Source organism: Megalopta genalis, chromosome 8 (genome assembly GCF_051020955.1).
Source record: "Megalopta genalis isolate 19385.01 chromosome 8, iyMegGena1_principal, whole genome shotgun sequence".
NCBI classification, from domain to species: Eukaryota; Metazoa; Arthropoda; class Insecta; order Hymenoptera; family Halictidae; genus Megalopta; species Megalopta genalis.
The window spans coordinates 8394998-8415447 of NC_135020.1; the positions used below are offsets into that span (position 1 = coordinate 8394998).

Genomic DNA, 20450 nt, shown 5'->3' on the forward strand with positions numbered 1-20450 from the left:
GCTGGTGCAGAGGACGTAGAACCTTCACTGTGATGCTTCGCAGAAATTAAGTTTCTACAAAATCAGAAAATTCCAACCGCTTCAATCAGTACGATGAACGAATCTGGATCCCCTCATTGTGGCAAAAAAAAAATGCAGGAAACGAGAACAGTACTAATACAAATGATAAACGAGCTACTTCAGAGGGAACTGTAAGTTCTTTATTTCTAATCTGCATCAATTTTTACTTTTCTCATTTGTAGTTACTTGATATTGTGAATACAAAGCATCAATTAGAATACAAATCATCAGATAAATGTAGCTGCTACAGGTACAGTTCAGTTTACTTCATGAAACAGCTTTTAATTGCCGAGATACCTGGCCTTCATTGTTGACGAGATGATAATAGATATCTCACAGTCTTTGCACTTGATGGCGCATCGGAGTGCCTCGTAGAATTGGCAGCGAGGTGGGGAGGCCACGATCTCGAAGAACAATGGCCACTGAAGATATCGTCTGCGCAGCATTTCAAGAGGACGGCACAGAAAGTGTACGCAGCGTGAGTCGTCGCACGGGGTAAGTCTACCGTGTTTTTTAATAACATAAAAAGAAATGTATTTTTACATCCTTTTCCAGGGTTAGTCGTTCGTCGGTACACCGTATTCTACATGAAAATTTGATGCACCCATTCAAGTTCGTACGGGTGCATCTGTTGTATCCAGTGGACCTGGAAAACGGGTTCAGTATTCAAGGTGGCTGTTGGGGAAGTGGCGCGGAATCCGTCGTTCTGCAAGTACATTTTGTGGACAGATGAGGCACTCTTCTGAGAAGGGTGTTTCAATCGTCACAATTTGCACGTGTGGTGCGATGAGAATCCGCGTGCGCTTCGTATACGCTAGGCGCAGGTTCGATTTTCGGTGAACCTATGGACCGGAATTTGCGGCAAAGTTATCGTTCGGACATATATCCTGCTCGACAGGCTGAATGATCCAGCATTTACATCTTTTTTGCGAAATATTCTGCCGAAACTTTTGGATGATGTTCCTTTGGAGATCCGGCAGAAAATATGGTTTCTAATGGATGGTGCTTCGGCACACTATGCCGCAAATGTACGCGCTTCCGAGACAGAATATGAACCCGATGGATTTTTATTTCTAGGGATACTATTTTTCATCAATAATGCTGAATTTTTTTTTACTCAAATTATGTATTTGTTTTGTAGACATTGTTCCAGAATGAAGTGTACCACGAACTGGTGGACAGCATGGAAATATTGTTGGCGTGAATCCATGGTGCCATTGGAAATGTTTCAGTAGACACGCTGCGGCGTGTCCAGGAACAAATTCCGGTTCGTACTGACTTGTGTCTCCGGGTTAATGGCAGTAATTTTGAGCAGTTCTTGACGGCATAATGCTCTTGATTTTATCGGCCCTTTCAGCACCACTCCATTTTAACGCAGATTCAAACAGTTCGACACCCTCCTCTCCTTCCACAGGATACTTCTACGATTTTGGATTATCAGTGTTTCGGAGTATCAGTAACTGATTAAGTGATCAGTGTTTAGTGACTGTACAGTGGAAATGAACTATGTGTTGGCCATACCTGAGGTCCTTCCGACAGTCCTCCGAGGTCCTTCCCTTAAACGCTGCGGTCTTCAACCTGGGATTAGCTGTGCATTGTACGAGGTCAGTGCACCAACATCATGACCCACGATTTTGAATGACAAATGCATCTTCAACTAAATGGATAAGTTTACTATTATCTATATTCTTCATAAATCTTGAACAAACATATCCGGCATGTTCTTTAATATGATTATTTATTATTAAATTAGTTTTGCAAATCGTTCGTTGAATTCTGTTCGGACACGGAATTATTGAAACAAAAATATTTCTTATTGCTAATCTTCACTGTAATCGGCTCAATTAATAATTAAAACGGCTGTTACGGTTACACTACTCACTATTTCGGCCCCGAAAAATTAGATAATAGTAAATAAATATAGTAAACAAAATTCGGAAAGTTCACGATCCATGACTTGTTCATTACTTCGAACGCGGCCTGAATACGTCGCGCCTTTCTACCAAAAGTGGTGAACTCGTAACCAAAGCCGCAGATTGCATTTTCGCTAAGGTAAAAATTGCTTCAAATGACGTCAGGAGCCTTTCATTTCTCGGAAATATAATAATTTTGGGACACTCTGTATAGATAGAGTGTTTCACAATTACTTTAACAGCCGAAAATAGGGGTTACATGAGGTCGTTTGAACTAACTTTTTCCTGAGCGAAAATTCAATCCGCGGCTTTGTTTACAAGTTATTAACGAAGAACAGTGACGAATGCGAGACAAGCGCGCGAATTATGAAGTGGTCGATTGATCGATTACAACGTGCTTCGACCGTTGAGTGTTACAGAAGGAAGGGAGCTCCGTGCTGCGCTCGAATCAATGAACATGTCAAGAAGCGTGAGCTTCCGAATTTTTTTACTACGTGACAGTGATAATTTTAAGAAAAACGTTATTCATTCTTATTTCAGAATGTCTGAACAATATTTACGAATTTTTCAAACCCGAAATAAGAATGTGGCGGCTACCTCCAGACCCGCCAGCAGATTACCAGTAGTCGTTTGCACGAAAGAAAAGTTACTCTTGTGCGTGCGGCCGGACGCTACATCACCTCCTTACCAGTGCAAACGTTACCTAATTCTACTTATTCTATTTAAATTAACTCACTTCTAGCTAAAACTACTGTAGTATCGTAATTTAGTGGGTACGTTTAGGATGAGGAGGAGTGTTAGGCTTAGGAGACCGTAGTTTTAAGACTTTGTATTTATGCTAGGCAATGAAAGAGAAACGTTGGCGAAGGCCGGGTCAGATTGGAAAACCCTTGGCGACGGAGAGCCGGCGGATGCGATTGCCGCGTTTTTAGAAAAAGCCAGGCAGTGTGTCGAAGGAGTGTGTTTGGAGTGGACAGAGAGTGTTCGAGAGTCGTCGAGTGAGGAGCGTTGCAAGTTGTAGAATTAAGTGAAGTAGTTGTAATCCTAGTTGTAGGTACGGTACGCGATATTTCCTGTCTTCATCACGTTTAGTCCTTTCCTAATCGATACAGATTCAATATTGTTTAAATATTGGACAATTTCTACACTACTATATATAGAAATCTTATCCTAACTGTTTACAATGTATTTGCACGACTATTATTTAACTTGTAAGCGGCCAGGGAACCGTACTCGCCTACCCGAATGAGTACGAATGGATTCTTGCGTACAAGTTGCTGGGGTGTGTGAGCTATGCACGTTGTTCGGAGCTCTCTTCTCATGCTCCCCTGTCTCGTCTTCTAGTATGTAGACGGCTTTGAGCCTGTCGATTAAGACGATAGTCTCCTTGCCTTTAACCCGCACTACGATTGTTTTTGAATTTCGAAATACGACTGGGAATGGACCATTGTAAGGATTTTGGAGAGCAGTACGCATCGCTTCTGCTATAACGAAGATGTGCGATGTTGATTGTAAATCCTTAAAAACAAATATTCTCCTTTGTCCCTGACGTAAACCATTCACCCGTCGTATCTCCCTAAAGTGTTCGCGGAGTAATTCCACCGGATCGGATTCCTGACTCGGCTCGTCGCGAAATATCTCTGCCGGTAAGTGTATACTTTCGCCGTATACCAATTCGATATCAGATGAGATAAGGTCATCGTGGTACGCGGCGCGGATACCTAGGAGAACGGCAGGTAACGGAGCGATCCACCGTCGACGCATCACTTTATCGCCTTACTTTTAGCCTTAAACTGTCGATGGAAGTGTTCCACAAGACCGTTCGCTGCGGAGTGGTAGGCCGTTGTCTTCAGGTGTGAGCATCCGAGCAGTGAATTTAACTGTTCAACGTGATAGGACTCAAATTGCCGGCTTTGATCCGTGATAATTCTTGCCAGTGTCCAAAAACACGCGATTTACCCCGAAACAAAGGTAAGCGCGACAGTTTCGACCTCGATATTTTCGAGCGAAAAAGTTTCTGGCCATCGCGTAATCCTATCGACGGAGGTAGGGCAGTGTTTATTGCCTCTCGATGCAGGTACTGGTCCTACCAGGTCGAGTTGCAAATGCATACCTACTCGACGATGACGCGAAGGTGCCCGAAAAATACCGACTCCACCCTCAGCAATCTCTCTCCATTGACGGCCAAACGAAACACTGTTTTATCAGACGAGTTGTCGCCTTTGTATCTGGGTGCGACGATCCGTGTACAGCGTCAAAAACTTGGCGTCGGAAGGGAGATGTCACATACAGACGCACGCTTCTAGTTAAAACATCGCAGTAAATGGGTGCGACATCGTCGTTGTTTATATGAATACGTTTTAATTCCAATGAGGTATCAGACGCGTCCAAGAAACTTTGTAATTCCGTATCTCGCTCTTGCGAGTTCGCTGATTCCGCGTAATTCATTGTCTTCTCCGTTAACGTGCTGGATGTCCATCGTGACTTGACCGATAAGGTCGGGGTATCGGAACTGCCTCGAAGTACATTTATCCGGTTTTTGTTTAAACGCGAACACTATTGGCTTATGGTCTGTACAGATTGTGAATTTGCGACCCTCTACCGCGTGGCGGAAATGTTTAATCGCGGTATAAACGGCGAGCAATTCGCAATCGTATGCGCTATACTTTCGCTGTGCAGGCGACAAGCTTGTCGCAGGGCTTGCAAAATGCTAACGGTGCCACGAACTGTTCCGTCGCTGTTACAAGGTAACGCCTAACGCGAAATTCGACGCGTCCACCATAATTGCGAGTCTCGAATCTTTCGACAGATGGGTGCTGAGTTCGCCAATGCAGTCGCAAGCCCTTCTAGAGCAGACTCCGCTTCGCTGATCCACTGCATGGGAAGGAGCATTGCTCTTCAGCTTGCGTTCGTAACGGCTGATTGTGCGGAGCCTGCTATACCTAAGAAACCGCGCAGCTGTTTAACTGTCGCGGGTTTTGGGTATTTCCGAATAATATTGGCCTTCTCGATCAGTGGTCGGGTACTCTAGACCTCATATCCTAGAAAATTTACCTGCGATTTCACGAACACGCACTTGTTCAGATTGGGCCCCTCTCACTACTCGAAGTCACTAAAATGTCGTCGAGATATGCGTAGCAGAATCAAGTCTCCTTATCACGGTACCTAGAAAACGCTGGAACATCTGATGATCGCCTTAACTGACGGCATCTCCACTGCGGCGATTCTCCCGGATGTCGTCAGCGTTGTCGTCCTGTTTAATAATAGGCTGCCTTTCAGGTTCAGCAAAATGTGTTAGGAAGTCGGCTTCGATGATGGACATCGACACGTCTGCGATAGCGAACCTCCATGTGAATGCTCATCGAAGTCCCAGGTCAAGGTTTGCCGGCTTCAATCCATACGTTGATATTATAGATCTATTGCCAGTGAACAGTTCGATAAAAGGTACTCCTCGTTGCGTGTTCGCTTTAGTACGAACAGGCGACAGGTACACGAGCCGTCACTAACTGCAAGATTCAGTGGGGTGCCGTCGCGTTTCTCGAACCGAAGGTATGCAGTACTCGACACTTAGTTGAACTAGTACCGTATACCTGGTGGTACTAACAATGCTCTTTGTTTCTGGACGAAAGGCTTCGGCTTCGACCCCTCTCTTTCCACCGACCACGATGACTCCACTTCTGTCTTTGTGGAAAACGCGAACGGCTGAACTTGGCTATTCGTAGCTCCAGCTCTTTTAGTCGGTCGACCAGCATCTCAGCTGCGTCCTTCCGCGCCGCCGAAACTCTGGCTACCTGCCGTCTGCACGGTTCTCTCGTAAATTTGACCCGCGATTTCTCTGTCAATTTTGCCAGTTTCAGTTCAGCTTACGCGTTGACGATGGCCCTGGTCATCGCTGACAACCTGCTGGCCCACAACGTCTTGAGGAACTCGTCTGACACCGTTTTCCTTGTCAGGTTTAATATATGGCGCAGGAAGTGCGATGGTGTCCATTCGCCGATTTCTTCCTTCTCTAATAGTAGCAGGGTTCTATTGCTTTGTGAGACAGAAGAGTTCCCGATTTAGAGTCTCATACTTGTCTGATTCCGGGGGCGTCGAAAAAAATGTCTTGGACTTCTAGCGCGTATTTCGGTTCCAGCTGCGATATCATGTAATAATATTTTGTCGTATCCATCATAATGTTGTTCAGTTCGAACTGCGCCTCGATTTGATGGAATCAGATCGCTGGCTGTTCCGACCAAAATCGGCAGATTTCCGGCATCGCGGCACCAATGTGGGTAGGTCGGTTCATTGAATGACACTTGTTGTGTGGAGTGACTAGTACTTTACTAATTTCTATGTACAGTAGCGCACGAAAGTATTCGAACACCTTTTAAAAACAATAATGTCTTTAAAACTGAACTAAATGGCTCAATTTTGTTTTTTGCTTTTCCTTAATTTTGCTCTTATTAAAAGTAAAAAAAACTCACGTTTTTTAACTTTTTTATCCGAGCCTGTAACAAAAATTTTAAAAAATGCCTTTCGTATATCTCGGTAAATTATACGCATGCTGAAAATTGTATCGAAATTGGTTGATGTTATGAGTCACAAATAATTAAAGATCGTTAAAATCGCAATTTTGTCCCGATTTTTGTCCTTTTTGACCAAAAGCTATAAGAAATCTGCAGTTTTTGAAATCTTTCAACGCCTGTAGCTTGACTCTGGGTTAACCGATTTCGATTAAATTTTCAGCATGCACATGAGTTACCGATATCTTGGAAAAGCAGTTTGTAAATGTTTGTTATAAGCTCAAATGAAATAGTTAAAGAACGAGATTTTTTACTTTTTTGTCATTCCAAGTAAGAGAGAAATTAAGAAAATGAATTTCAGTTACTGTCTCGTGGATTAGTCCGTCTATCTTCCAAAAAAAGTTCAAGTCATTTAGTACAATTTGAAAAAAGTTATTGCGTTTTAAAAGGTGTTCGAATACTTTCGTGAGCTACTGTATGTACAATATGTATATGGCGTTCGACTCACTTAAGTGAAGTACTTACGTGAAATTCGTCCAATTTTCGTCTGCGCGTTTCCCTTCACCACCTTATTCCTTACGCTCTCTACGTGTTTGTTTTAAGACCGGCGAGGATAGGTTCGGAGGTGATACCGTGGAACTTTTCTTCGGGCCACTCGCACCGGATCCATTTGGCGAAAGACCGATAAGTCCGTCCCAAGTAACCGTCAAATAGTCCCTTTATTTTTGATGGTCTTTATTTGCTATTGAGGACTCGGAAAGAAAAACTTTACTAAAACATGCGACGCTAAAGTCTGGGAAATATCAACTCAAAAATAGCTTCGTCGAACGAAAGTCGCAAATTGCGTCAGCCGTTTGCATGAAAGAAAACTCTCTCTTGTGCGTGCGTCCGGACGCTACAATTTTTTTCTTTTTCTTTTCTTATTTGGTCTCTGATAGGTGATAATGTTGATTCTATTGTTTTCTCTACCTTCTGACCCTGACCGTCTTGTTTTTTCTGAAAGAAATTTGCACTCCATCCATTCACTCATCGCATTTATTCCCCTATGCCGATCGCTTCACAATCTAATTATTATTCTTTTTTCTTGTTTTCATTGTGACGATTGGGAAATCCCTTTCTTCCAAGTAATATTATTTTTCTTCTCTTTTTCTTCTTTGTAATTCTTGTAGAGGTTACTTTGTTTTGAGCTTTCTTGTATCTTGGTCTCAGTTTTTAATCATTCTTCCTGTTCTTCTAGGTTTTTCTTGTTTTGTTGTGTAATTTTTTCAGTTTCTTTATATTCAATTGTTTCAAAGATTGGTTGGATTTCTTTACTCTTCCTTTTATCTCTCTATTCTTTCTTTTCCTTCTCTTATTCTTCTCCTGTTTTGTTATTCCATTCTCCTTTCTATTTCGTCTATAATTTCATCGAATATTTTATTAATTGAGCGCGTGGATTTTAAGCCTTCTACTCCTATTTGGTTTTTAAACAAATTGGACCAGTCCGATGACCATGAAACCAGGGAGATGGTTCGTGAATAGTTACATCCTGTTTTATTTTTCTTTGGATTTGGGCTGGATATTTTCGTCTGCCCTATTTTTTTCTTGCTTTCTTGCTGGAAATATTTGAGTGTCTCGTTATTATTGGATTTTGGACTTTTTTTCTTGATGTAAGCTATGTGTTCCTTTTTCTTCTTGAAAAGAATAAGAATACGTGGCCTTTGTATGGCTAAAACGGAACTAACACTAACAGAAAGCAAAACACGGAGCCACGTGATACATTGTTGTGGTCCCCCAGATGAAACGAAGATCGTCTCGTCGCCTCAACGCGCAACATGCACACACACACTCGCTGCACGCATCCCACTCACACACCTCATCCCATATCGTTATTCTCTAACAGTGGATACTACATAATTCACTAGTGTATCTACAAAGTACCCCCTCCGTGCAGAAATCCCGAAAGGGGACACCGCGGAGGGGACAAAATGAGCTTGATGGCGGATGCCCGAGGAGGGATTCAGTGGGTACACCTGGACTTGCACTTCCCATTCAGGGAATCCCACACTCCCGCCCACCAACATCTTAGGACGGCGTGCGTAATGCATTCCCCTCCTCCTGAAAAAAAAGTATCTACAAAGTACCCTACAATCTCCAGATATCAACCCAATAGAACACCTGTGGGATTACTTGGAACGTCAGATTAGAAAACATAAAATTTTCTCGGAAGAAAGTTTAAAAAATGCTCTCCAGCAGGTATGGAGCAAGATCTTGCCTCGCATAACATCAAATTTAGTTAATTCAATGCCTAAAAGAATTGCAGCTATAAGTAAATCAAAAGGAAACCCTACAAAGTATTAATTACCTGTTTACGTTAATTTTTTAAATGTCAAATTCATCTACATTATTGCTTCTGTATTTCTGTCGATTTTTTGTTTTTTCTTATTGATTTCGCAAATTATGCAAGTTACAAATTTCCTTTGCATAGTACCTATTTTAAAGATTTGCGAATATATGTTGTTTATAAAAAATTGTTAATAAGCTACTATTTCACGAATTTTTTTTTCAACACCTACTGTATTTTGTTTCCCGGTTTAATGGCAGAAGTTCCATTGTCGTTCGCTTTTCTTTTCCTTTCGCTTGCTTCTACTTCTTCTGTTGGATTTTATCATCCTGGCTCATTTTTGGTTGGACCTTCCCTGATTACTTTTGTTTCTTGACACTACATTGGTCTGTATATTCTCCGTTTCTATTGGGTTTTCTATCATATTTTCCATTGCTGTGTTGCGTGGGGTTCTAATGAATTTTTGTACAGACAAAATCGAAACTTGAATCATAATAAAAGTATATTTAATAATTTAGAACGTCTGTCCAGAAAGAGGTTCGACCCTTGAACGCTATTGGTCCCATAATAAAACAAGTTGGGTTTCCTCGAATTAATCGTTAGAAGGATTAATTGCAACAGTTGCAGGACATATCTTACTTAAAGTTTCTTCCAACAGCAATAGTAAATAGAATGCTGTTCCTTTTATCTTTGATACCATTTGTTTATACAGTATCTTTTTCTTTGCAATTATACACATTGTAAAGCTTTTGTCCTCTTCTATTAATATTATCTCATAATCATTCAATGTTAAAAACAGTGGACGTAGGTTATCCATGAAAAGGTTATTTAGAATACAAAGTGGTGATAACGAATTTTTTCGGAAATATGTTACACAGTAATGACAAACGTATTCAACTGGTGTATCTTTGTTTCGTAAACGTGTCACTAAATTTTCCCAATCTTTACCCTCTATAGGTTTCTTTACATTGATAATGTCAGTGATGTCTTTCCAACAGTGTAATCTTTCGCAAGCATACATATCAATTTAGGTGGATTTATGCATCATTTTGTCAAAGATTTGAATGCCATAGAAAATTTTGAAAGTATTCTGTCCTCGTTTAAATCAATATCGTCCTCATCACACGTCAAAGAAAATGCCCGTTCACATGCAACTTTAGTAATTTCTTTTAATCTTTCTACATTAGAAGTTTTGAATACATTGTCCAACGTGTTGTATTATCTTCCTTAATATATTAGTGTGTGATAACCGAATGTCGACAACGTGAGGCGCTGGAGTACTTACCAGGCCGACTGATTTGCTTGCCGTCTATAACTCGACTAATTTTCAGTGAGACTATTGCATGCAGCTCATCTTTCGCCGTTTTCGGCGCTGGCGCAACACTCCTCCGGCTCTACGGAGCCTACCACGCACTCGAAATATCAGGAACAAGTGTTGAATCGGTACCAGGTTGCGAACACATACACGGCAGCTACCAACCGCTGTTTTTGACTTATTCGCGGTCTTGTGCGACTCGCGCAATAATTTTGTCTCAGGTTCCACCACTGGCGAGCTGCGTGCTTCTGGTCTGTGGTGATTTCCTTCTTTTTTCAGACCAAAGATGTTCTTGAGTAAACAAGAAAGAAGAAAAGAGTGAGTATTTGTTGCCAGCGGCGAAGGTCTCACTTCGGGGAGCAGCTAGCGAAAGAATTGGTAGTTAATCGAAGCGTGGAACTAGCAAAAGCGGTAGCGAACACTGAAAAGAAGATAGCTATGCTAACTTAGACGGATTAAAGAATGTCTGCGAAGGGCAAACAATATTTTAATCTCGAAGAAAATTCACTCGCGGCACAAGGCCGAACGACGCAAGCCGTTCACGCAGTGGAGACTATCATCGCCGGTGAGGCCATAGCTATGTCGGTCGGCACTTACTGGAATTTGGTTTTCTAAAAGAAAACCTTATACCCCCGCCCTTCCTCCCTGGATTCGACACCCCATAGTGGGGTTCGATGAATTTCGTTTGATGAATTGCCACGTATTGAGCAGGCCATGGCGGTCAAAAATTAGGTGGATCGGTCTTCACTCGTCACTCGCCGGAGTCGCCCATGCCGGATTGCGGCCCAGGGTACGTGAAGCATGTAGCCCGGCATCGCGATGGTAACACACTCCGGCGAGAGCGGTGGTTCTGGAGTTTGTGCCTCGGTTACTGACCTGATCGTCTGCACTTTAGAGACCTGCATTTACTGTACATTTTCTTTCTTTGTATATATTTAATTTTTAGGACATATTTGATTTGATTAAACTAGTGTCTTTTACCATACAATTCACTATCCTTCAATACGTAGCTAGAGTTCCCAACATCAATGCCAAATATTCGAATAACTTGATCGAGATAATAACGGAAATTTTTTGTACATCCTCTAGTGCGACCAGTATTTGCTGATAAGCCTTTTGGAGGTCGAGGCATGTGAAAACGATTTTGCCGAGAAATCATTGATGTGCGGCAAAAGGTGTCTGTCTGGAATGGTGACATCATTGAAAGCGTTGTAGTTGCCGCAAACTCTCTGTTGAGAATTCTCAACAGAGGAGGCGGAAAGGAATGGTCGTGGTACAAAAACCGCGGAGCTTGACTTCGATCGCGACTTCGGATCGAAGTCAAGGATCGCGACTTCGCGTCGTTCGGTGCGCGACTTGTCTCGCTCCCCTCGCGAGACTTTGGATGAACTGAATAGTCTAATATTGTCTTACCGCATAACGTGTTGTTCTTCGCTTAAACCGATTGTTTTGTCAGTGCTCAATTTTTCGAGATTCTTCTCTCGCTCTACAAGCTATCGGAAACCTTAAGTTCTCCAATATTACCTTTCAATTTATTTATCCGTATTCGAAATACGCAAACTTCGCAAATCTTTGTCGTTCGACGAAAGGTATTGCGATTTAAATTTGGTAGATGAAGCTAAATGTTTTCTAAGTGACAAGTAAAAATCCCATATGTTGCCGTTATTGTTGTTGTCGTCGTCGCTCAATGATAATTAATATTTACAATTAAAAATTTTCTTCACGGTCTTCAATGGAAAAAGAAAATCACCTTCAGTCACATGCTAAGGGAAGTTTGACATCATTAAGCACCTCTTCGAATACCATTGCGGTTTAAAATGAACAAGCACTTTTAAACGTTTAATGTCCTCATTAAATAATGTCCTTAAATATTTCACATTCTCTCAGTATGCACTGACGGTACTCTGCGCTCTTAGAACGTAATTAACGGCCGTTCGAAGAAAATGGTATCGGCTGTCATTTCCTCGGACGGCCGAACGACGAACCACAAGGGCCCACAGTCAAGACCTGGATTTTTCGGCAGTGAAACGTCGACTCCCGAACGAACGCGTCGAATAAACGATTAACCGCGAAGTAGTCTCAGTGATCTATCGTAATATCCACAAGTGTTTCAGATTATCAGTGCCCAAGATCAGCTGTACGTTGTACGAGGTCAATGTCCTTCGACATCATGAGCCACAATTCCAGCCAGCAAATGCATCCTCAACTAAATGGGTGAGTTTCTTATTGATAATATTTTTCATATTTCTCTAATAAACAAGTACTTTACTTCGCTTAACGTGATTATTTATTATTAAATCAGCTTTGCGAATCAATCGTTGAATTCTGTTCGGACACGGAATTATTTAAATTAAAATATCATTTGCGAACTTTGTTAATCTTCACTGTGTACACCTTGCATAAAAATTCCATATGGTACACATGAGATGTCATGCACACCAGAAAATTAAAATGGCTGTCACGGTTAAACTACATATTATTTCGGGTCCGAAAAATTAGTAAATATGCATCAGACGTTCTAAAATAAAGGTGGACAGCGTTTTTCTTAAAAATATCACTGTTACGTAGTAAAAAGAAATCCGGAAAGTTCTCGCTTCGTGACTTGTTCAATACTTCGAACGCGGCTCGAGTCCGTCCCGACCTTCTGTCAAAGCCTCGTGCTGCGGGCTCTCGAACTTCGCGTCGTTACCTCTCATTGGTCAGTGTTTTTCGTTAATAACTCGTAAACAAAGTCGCAGATTGCATTTTCGCAAAGGAAAAAGTTACTTCAAATGACCTCAGCAGTGGAACACCCTTATATGGACATGCAGGCAAGCTCGCGACTAGTAATAACATAAAATATTCGTTCCAGCTTGTTTTTAACCCTTTGACCACTCTAAGGATTTCATCAGGATACATTTTGCTGATTTATACCGAAACGGTCGAAACATTGAATCGTATCTATTACAAACGTTCTTTTGAATAATTATTGATTAGAATCTAATAAAATATAGCGATCGGCAATAAGTGTTGACATCATGGCAGAACTAAATCTTTCAAACATCAATATTGGATAAAATGTATTTTGTACACTTTTTAAAACGGAAAACTTTCTTTTAACTAGGCTCAGCGATCAAAATTTTGTTGGAATGATGGTGGAACAAGTTTACTAGTCAATGGCTAAAAAATTGTTTTAAAAATTTGCAATTCGATAAGATGATTACAAAATTAAAAAATGACAACGTTTTTATCTGGAACAATAATGAAAATATAAGAAATGTGTCTCAAAGATTTCGGTAATTAATCGAAAATTTCATCGAAAAACATTGCAAAATCTCGAGATTTCTTTCAGTTACCGGTCGAAAGTTATAAAAAAACTACGATTTTTTGGAATTTTTAATTTTCCGTAGTTCATATCAACGTGAACCGATTTCGATGAATTTTTCAGTATGTATACAAGTTATCGAGATCATAAAAATGCATTAAGTTAAAAAAATTAAATGTGTATGTATCACAGTAGATTTAGGTAGAGATCCACTGTTCACCGAGATAGGGTAGGCGTTCTTAATAAATCACTGAGCGAGAATAAATTGAGAGACAAGAATCAGTGTCTATAGAGATTATTTCATGTCAGAATTATAACATATTCGCAATCATACAATTATAGAAGTAGTAATTTCTTTTAAGGCAATAACAATTTAAGTATTTGATCTGTTTTTATACAAAAAATAAAAGTATATGGAATCACCTGTGAAAACTGTTATTCCTCCTAAAGCTCCAAACTTTTAAAAAGAAATTAAGAGTATTTTTCAGATACCGTCCATAAGAAGGGTCAAGAAGTAAGCCTGCCTAATGTTCTCGTACTTTCAAAGATATGTTAATTTTCTCTCCAGCTTTCCAGTAATAAATTCGAAAACATGTTATTCCAGTTTTTGTTGCATCAAATGAAAAACGTTAACGTAACTATTGTATCCGTTACGCACAATTCCGTCATTGCCTTTTTTGACGGTTGCAGTTAAAAGTTGTGGGCGTATATACAAAACACATAGTCACTACGCTTTATATATAATTGTTATATATCTAGGTAAAGAGAGGTATTCGATACATAACGGATATGAATTATATAAAGGATCAAAAAATATTTGATTATATGTGTAAGAACAAGGGTCTAGAAACGTAATGAGGAATCGATAATAGTAAAATAAAGACGCATACTTCAAACAAAACAAGCAAGAGACACAAGCAATTTAAAATGAGAATCGTTGATAATGAATTGCTATATTGCTATTAGGCTATAGGTTATAATTATGCTTTCGCGCTTCAATATTCGGATATTATACAGGGTGTTCTAAAATTATGTTATTTGCAGGAAAAGGATTCCTGAGAGAGAGAGATCATTTGAAGTAATTTTTTCCTTAGCGGAAATGTGGTCTGTGTCTTTGTTTACGAGTTATTAACAAAAAATAGTGATCGATGAGAGGTGAACTCGGTTGGAGCAAGATGACTGAGCCAACAAGCGCTCAAAACCCAGTTCCGCACATTGGCTCTGCTGCCTCGCGCCAGCTGGATCTCGTCTCTCATTGGTTACTTTCGTTAAGGGTCGATTCTCATGTACGTGCCAGGCTCGGATCGTGCTAGCAGCGTGCTCGACTGATAATGTTCACATTAGACGTGCAAGCATAGTGCCAGGCAGGACCGAGAAATATTTTCGACCGCCAGGTGGCACACGTATATGTTTCTGTGACCACAGATATCGAACACGATGTATCGGTAAAAAAGAATGTATGAAATACCGACTCAGGGAGGTAAGAAAATTGAACAGTAGCGGAAGAGAGAGAAAAACCTGATACATAACAGAAATATTAAATTAACTCTTTTACTTTCGAGATAATTAAAAACACTAACTTTATTTTAATTAACCCTGATACAAAAAGTACGAAAAAATCACTTTTACTTATACTAATATTACTTTCTTCTTCTACAACACACGCACACACATTTTAAAATCATTAAATTTATTCGTAAATAAATACTATAACTTATAATCATGTAATTCCTTTTTTCAAATATATTAAATTAAGAAATCAATAATATTTATAATTTGTGCAAATAATAAAATTTTCCTCATTCAGAATCCTTTCAATGTAAATGAAACACTTATTGTTAAACTAAAATTTTAATGAAAACATTGTCCCATACTTTTACAACGTTACGACTTATTCCATTCACAATGAAAGTGACGGGCAATTTGTACGGTTCGCATAAATTTATTCAACCCAGATAATTATTAAAATTTACCATCGAGATAACTGCAGCCCCTAAAAATTCTTAAAATTAACGAACAACAGCAGTTCAACCGTTGGTGCTGGCGCACTGAATTTTTTTTTACCATTATTTAATTTAAATTTCTTATTCAAACTTTCATGCAATATTAAAAATTAATCTCTACTTTTCACTCGTATAAAAACTATTTAAATTTTTAGATGAATTCATAAATTGTATGTATGAAAAATATTTTGTAGCCAATTTTTTAGCCGCAATTAAAATAATATATATATTCTCACTCCAACAAAGCAAATTAATTCATAATTAACAGTTCAATATAATTCAATTGCTACGCAACAAATCGTTGCTACTTGTATTGTCATCGTTATCATTTGCAAGTGTTCAATTAAAATGGAAAGATTGAACGGCTTACTCCAGGTTATGATTCGAAATGGTTGCAACGGCACAGTGACTGGCTCACATTATTTAATTAATAATATCAATTTATTTAGATCGAACGGTATAGTACTCATTTGAAAAACCTATAAGGACAATTTTGACCATCTTGAATCGGCTACGCTCTTTGCAGAAGATTGAAGAGACAACGTTTGTTGCAAACAAATGCAGAATACGTATTGAAATAATATCTGCAGTGGGCCCTCACCGTGGGAGGGAATGAATTGTAGGACGCGGAAATTGTAACCTTCCCATCTGCGTGCCGTACGCGGCCGGGTCTCAAGGACTGCTCGTAAAAGCAACGAGTTCCAGATCCTCGGCCTTCTAATTTCTTTCTTTAGGGACACACGAAGGCAATCAGCTTTCTTTACGACAATAATCCTAAAATTTCCTTTCGACCCCATCTGTTCGTCAAACAATACGAACATCCGTCCATACAACCGGGAAAGCATTTGTACGTGACGAAGATCCCAAAAAAAGGAAGGGATATCTCGATGTCAGTGTTTTCGATGATACAGAAATTTACGTGAAATATAAATGACGTATAAATGACACTAATCAGCTACTTCGACCCGTTGATTTTGTTTTGCAACTTCATTCTAATGATTGAATATGGACTACAGCATATGTCAATATCATAAAAATCCGAGAAATGGAAGTACAAAAGCGAGAAAGCGAAAAAATGTATTTCCAGCAGTAATGAGAACTTTTGCTCTTACCATATCGAAACATATTACCGAAATCATAGTAACGAAACAAAATGCTCACTTACCTCTCCTTCATAATTTTTCTTTTGCTGTATCTTGGTGTGGTCAAGGTCAGTTTTTTCGATGCACCCCCCTTCATACGTCTAAGGAATTGGGAAGAAACCACATCCTCCCAATTCATTGAATTTACAACCTTTGGCATCGTTTCGCTACACTTTTGAAATTGTTAAATTTATCTGTTTCTATTGTTTACAATGAAATGCAGTAGAATAATGCCGAATAGAGTAGAATATAAAAGTAGAATCAAAAAGAATAGAATTGAATAAAATAAAATAGAATGAAGTAGAATGAAATAGAATGAAATAGAAAAAATCTAAAACTATAAGAAATAATAATCGCGCGCTTTGCACTCCTAGACCGTATCACTTGGAGAACAAATCACGACTGAACGCGACGTAAAAACGCAGATAACAGCTGAATGCGAGTCACGTTACGATACTACTAATACATGTAGCCTCATCGTCTACGAAAGTGTAAACAAATCATTTTCGAACTGCAAACAGCGGTAGCGGGAAATTCGAAATAGGGAAAGGAACCGTTGTGTGGGATCATGATTTGGACCAGGGTATGCTTGCGATGCTACCATTGGACATTGTCATTGGCAGACAACCAATGATATTATTTGAACCATTGGCAGACAACCAATGACATTATTTGAACCATTGGCCTATCATGTAGTCCCATTTTGATAATCCCCCCACCACAAACACGGCTCCGAGACCGACACTGGGCCTAACTTCGAGCTGCGAACGGTCGCAGCTTCATTCAACGCTGAACTCTTGGAGGAGTAATAAACGAAGAAATTGCAAGTAAGTACATACTAATATATAAACTATGTATGTGGCATTAGAATTTCAAAGTTTTGAAACGTTTGCGTACCACGAGCCACTTTCGCGCTCTTCAGATTTTGGGTTGAGAAAAGACAGGGCATATACATGTAGTATATTTTTCGTTAAATATAAGTTAAAATATTAGTTATGTAATCGAAGGAGCGCGATCGCGCTCTTTGGCGTTTTTCGATCCTGTTTTTTTAGAACCATCTGGTATGCAAACGATTCAATTGATTTTATTTCGAATTTATAACGCGATAAAATTTAGTATTGTGGAAATTTGTTCTAGTAATCGTGTAGCAATTTATTTTAATAATATTATTTTTTTTGCAGAGATATGGAGAGGTTGAAGAGAAAATGGAGGGAATGCAGTTGGAAGAAGCGACGCATCCGCCGCAGCATCAACGGCGCCTGCAGCAGCGGCGAACACCGCCGCAGCATCGACAGCGCCTGCAGCAGCGGCGGACACCTCCGCTACAAACGAGTCGCTGGACTCGATAATAGCGCGGTAGAGTGAGATCGCTGCCGCATACGAGTCCGGGAGGGCTGTAAGTATATGCAATACAACAGAATGTATATTTATAATATATATACTTCTAATTCTGCTGTTATGTTACAGTTCCAGTGGAGGAACATATTGGGCCAATTGGCCAGAGGGGTAGCCAGGCCTAACCTGGCAAACCTGGTGGCGGCCAATGTAAGTAAATGAAAAATACTTTTATATATAATATAATATAGTAATATGTATAGTAACAAACTATAATAATAATATATACTTATACGTTGCAGAGAGAGCTAAAAAAACTCTACAAAACGACCATTTATGGCCCCCAAAAGAGGGGCAAAGAACGAAAAGGGAAAGGAGGAAGAGGAGGAAGAGGAGGGGGGGGGGGAGGGGCGAAATGTAAATACATATTGAATTTTTATTAAAATGATCGTTTACGTTTTTATTATTCTTAGTTTATTATAATACAATGAATCATTCCATAAAAATTATAAGTACATGTCATTAAATTATTATTATTATAAAAAAATCCATTATTATTTTAATATATATTATTATATATATTAAAATTTTTTCCTACTTCACCTACCCGATTACTCGACGAGCGTTCTTGCTGCAACTGCCACGCCGCTCACGACTGCCCCGCACGCCACCTTCCCCTGGTATAGTAACCTAGCGCGCGGCAGAACGGGCTCATGAAGCAGGAATCAGTTTCATGAAACTCAGTTTGTGAAACGGTTTTGACGACATGGCAACATTGCGGCGAGGAATGAAATGTGGCAACCATGTTTAGTCGCTATCCTTCTCTTTTAGCTTGCTTTCTCTCTTCCGTTACATTTTTACCGATACCCGTGATCACAGAAACATATGCGTGTGCCACCTGCCGGTCGAAAATATTTCTAATTTGGTTTGTCTAATGTCCGTTCGCACAACTGCAGCGCGACGATCCGCGTGATTTACTTGAATATACGTATATGGCTTTTCTTCTATGTGTGGGTCGTCATAGTGTGCGAAATCCGTGTGCACCAGACCGTAACGGATTGTGGCGCTGCAGTTGTGCGAACGGACATTAGACAAACCAAATTAGAAATATTTTCGACCGGCAGGTGGCACACGCATATGTTTCTGTGATCACGGGTATCGGTAAAAATGTAACGGAAGAGAGAAAGCAAGCTAAAAGAGAAGGATAGCGACTAAACATGGTTGCCACATTTCATTCCGCGCCGCAATGTTGCCATGTCGTCAAAACTGTTTCACAAACTGAGTTTCATGAAACTGATTCCTGCTTCATGAGCCCGTTCTGTCACGCTCTAGGTTTCTAGACCAGGGAAAAGTGGCATGCAGGCAGTCGCCATACTAGAGCGGCACGGCAGTTACAGCAGCTACGCTCATCTAATATTGTAAATATCTCAAGCATAATTAAAAAAATGGTCATTTCTACAACCGTAGCAACTCAGCTTAGACTTTTCGGAATCGAAATATCCAACTCCCGAACTACTCACTTGAATATTGGCACGTCCATCTCAGTTGATATGAACAGTTGTCACGAAGATATTCTGACACGCGCTAGGTTTTTTGACCAGGGGAAGATGGCATGCGGGGCAGACTCGGACTTGTGAGCGTCATTTGAAGTAACTTTTTCCTTTGCGAAAATGCAGTCACCTCCGAACTTGTCAGATTCAAGATAATATTCGTCACACCAAAAAGGGTATATAAGCAAGCGATATTCAGTTGCCGCTCTCTTAGTTGAATTTAGTCTCTCAGTCATTTTGTACGTATACCTTCTCTTAAATAACAGTAATAATAAAACTTTTAAGAAAAAGAATTAATATCATATTCATCTAAGAAATAATCCAAGACATAATCCCAATAGATGTTATAAAATATAAAATATATAAAATTCTGGTTCGTCTGGTACTGCTACTGAGAGACTCACCTTCATTCTGATTCGCGAGTTTACATTCAACGGAAGTGTAAAAGGAGTGTGCAAAGAGAACAGTATTATCTTAACGTGTGACGTTCTAGTGTCATAAACAGAAACTGTAAATACTTATATAACAATGGAAAGTGCGGGTACAAAACGAAACATTAAAGTGTTCGATGGTGAACGAGACAGTGTTTCGAAATTCCGTGTACGTGCTGTGCTGACAGAACTAAACATTATGCACGTAATCGACGAAGTACTACCACTGAATAAAACGGAGAAGTGGGATAAAGCGAAAGGCATAATTACAGAGAATTTGGCAGACTCGTTACTATGTTTCGTGAAATCAGAAAACAGTGCGAGAGAAATCTTCAGAAATTTGGACAATTTGTATGAGCGAAAAAGTCTCGCCACTCAACTGGCTCTACGAAAGAAATTACTGAGTACAAAATTGCGAAGTGATACCCCATTGATGAGACACTTCACGACATTTGGTGGCCTAATCACTGAATTGAAAGCAGCTGGAGGAAAATTAGAAGAGATAGATGTAATTTCTCATTTATTATTAACACTTCCATCATCTTATGATGGGAGCATGAAAATAAAGC

The 20450-nt window shown here is 39.8% G+C and overlaps 3 long non-coding RNA genes across 4 annotated transcripts; 2 read left to right on the forward strand and 1 right to left on the reverse strand.

Moving 5' to 3' along the window:
* The first annotated feature begins 419 nt into the window (after positions 1–419).
* LOC143259909 (uncharacterized) lies at positions 420–1138 on the forward strand. The gene is made up of 2 exons (XR_013033962.1): positions 420–555; positions 616–1138. It is a non-coding gene; the product is annotated as an uncharacterized LOC143259909 (long non-coding RNA).
* An 11-nt stretch (positions 1139–1149) lies between these two features.
* LOC117218164 (uncharacterized) lies at positions 1150–16722 on the reverse strand. Of its 2 annotated transcripts, XR_013033965.1 has the most exons (4): positions 16589–16722; positions 10087–10407; positions 1582–9253; positions 1150–1481 (listed from the first exon to the last, which is right to left on the reverse strand). It is a non-coding gene; the product is annotated as an uncharacterized LOC117218164 (long non-coding RNA). The 2 variants fall into 2 exon arrangements; XR_013033964.1 differs by having other exon boundaries at positions 1582–10407.
* Positions 16723–17323: 601 nt separating this feature from the next.
* On the forward strand, positions 17324–18287 carry LOC143259910 (uncharacterized). The gene is made up of 4 exons (XR_013033963.1): positions 17324–17392; positions 17747–17961; positions 18033–18110; positions 18203–18287. It is a non-coding gene; the product is annotated as an uncharacterized LOC143259910 (long non-coding RNA).
* Positions 18288–20450: the final 2163 nt, after the last annotated feature.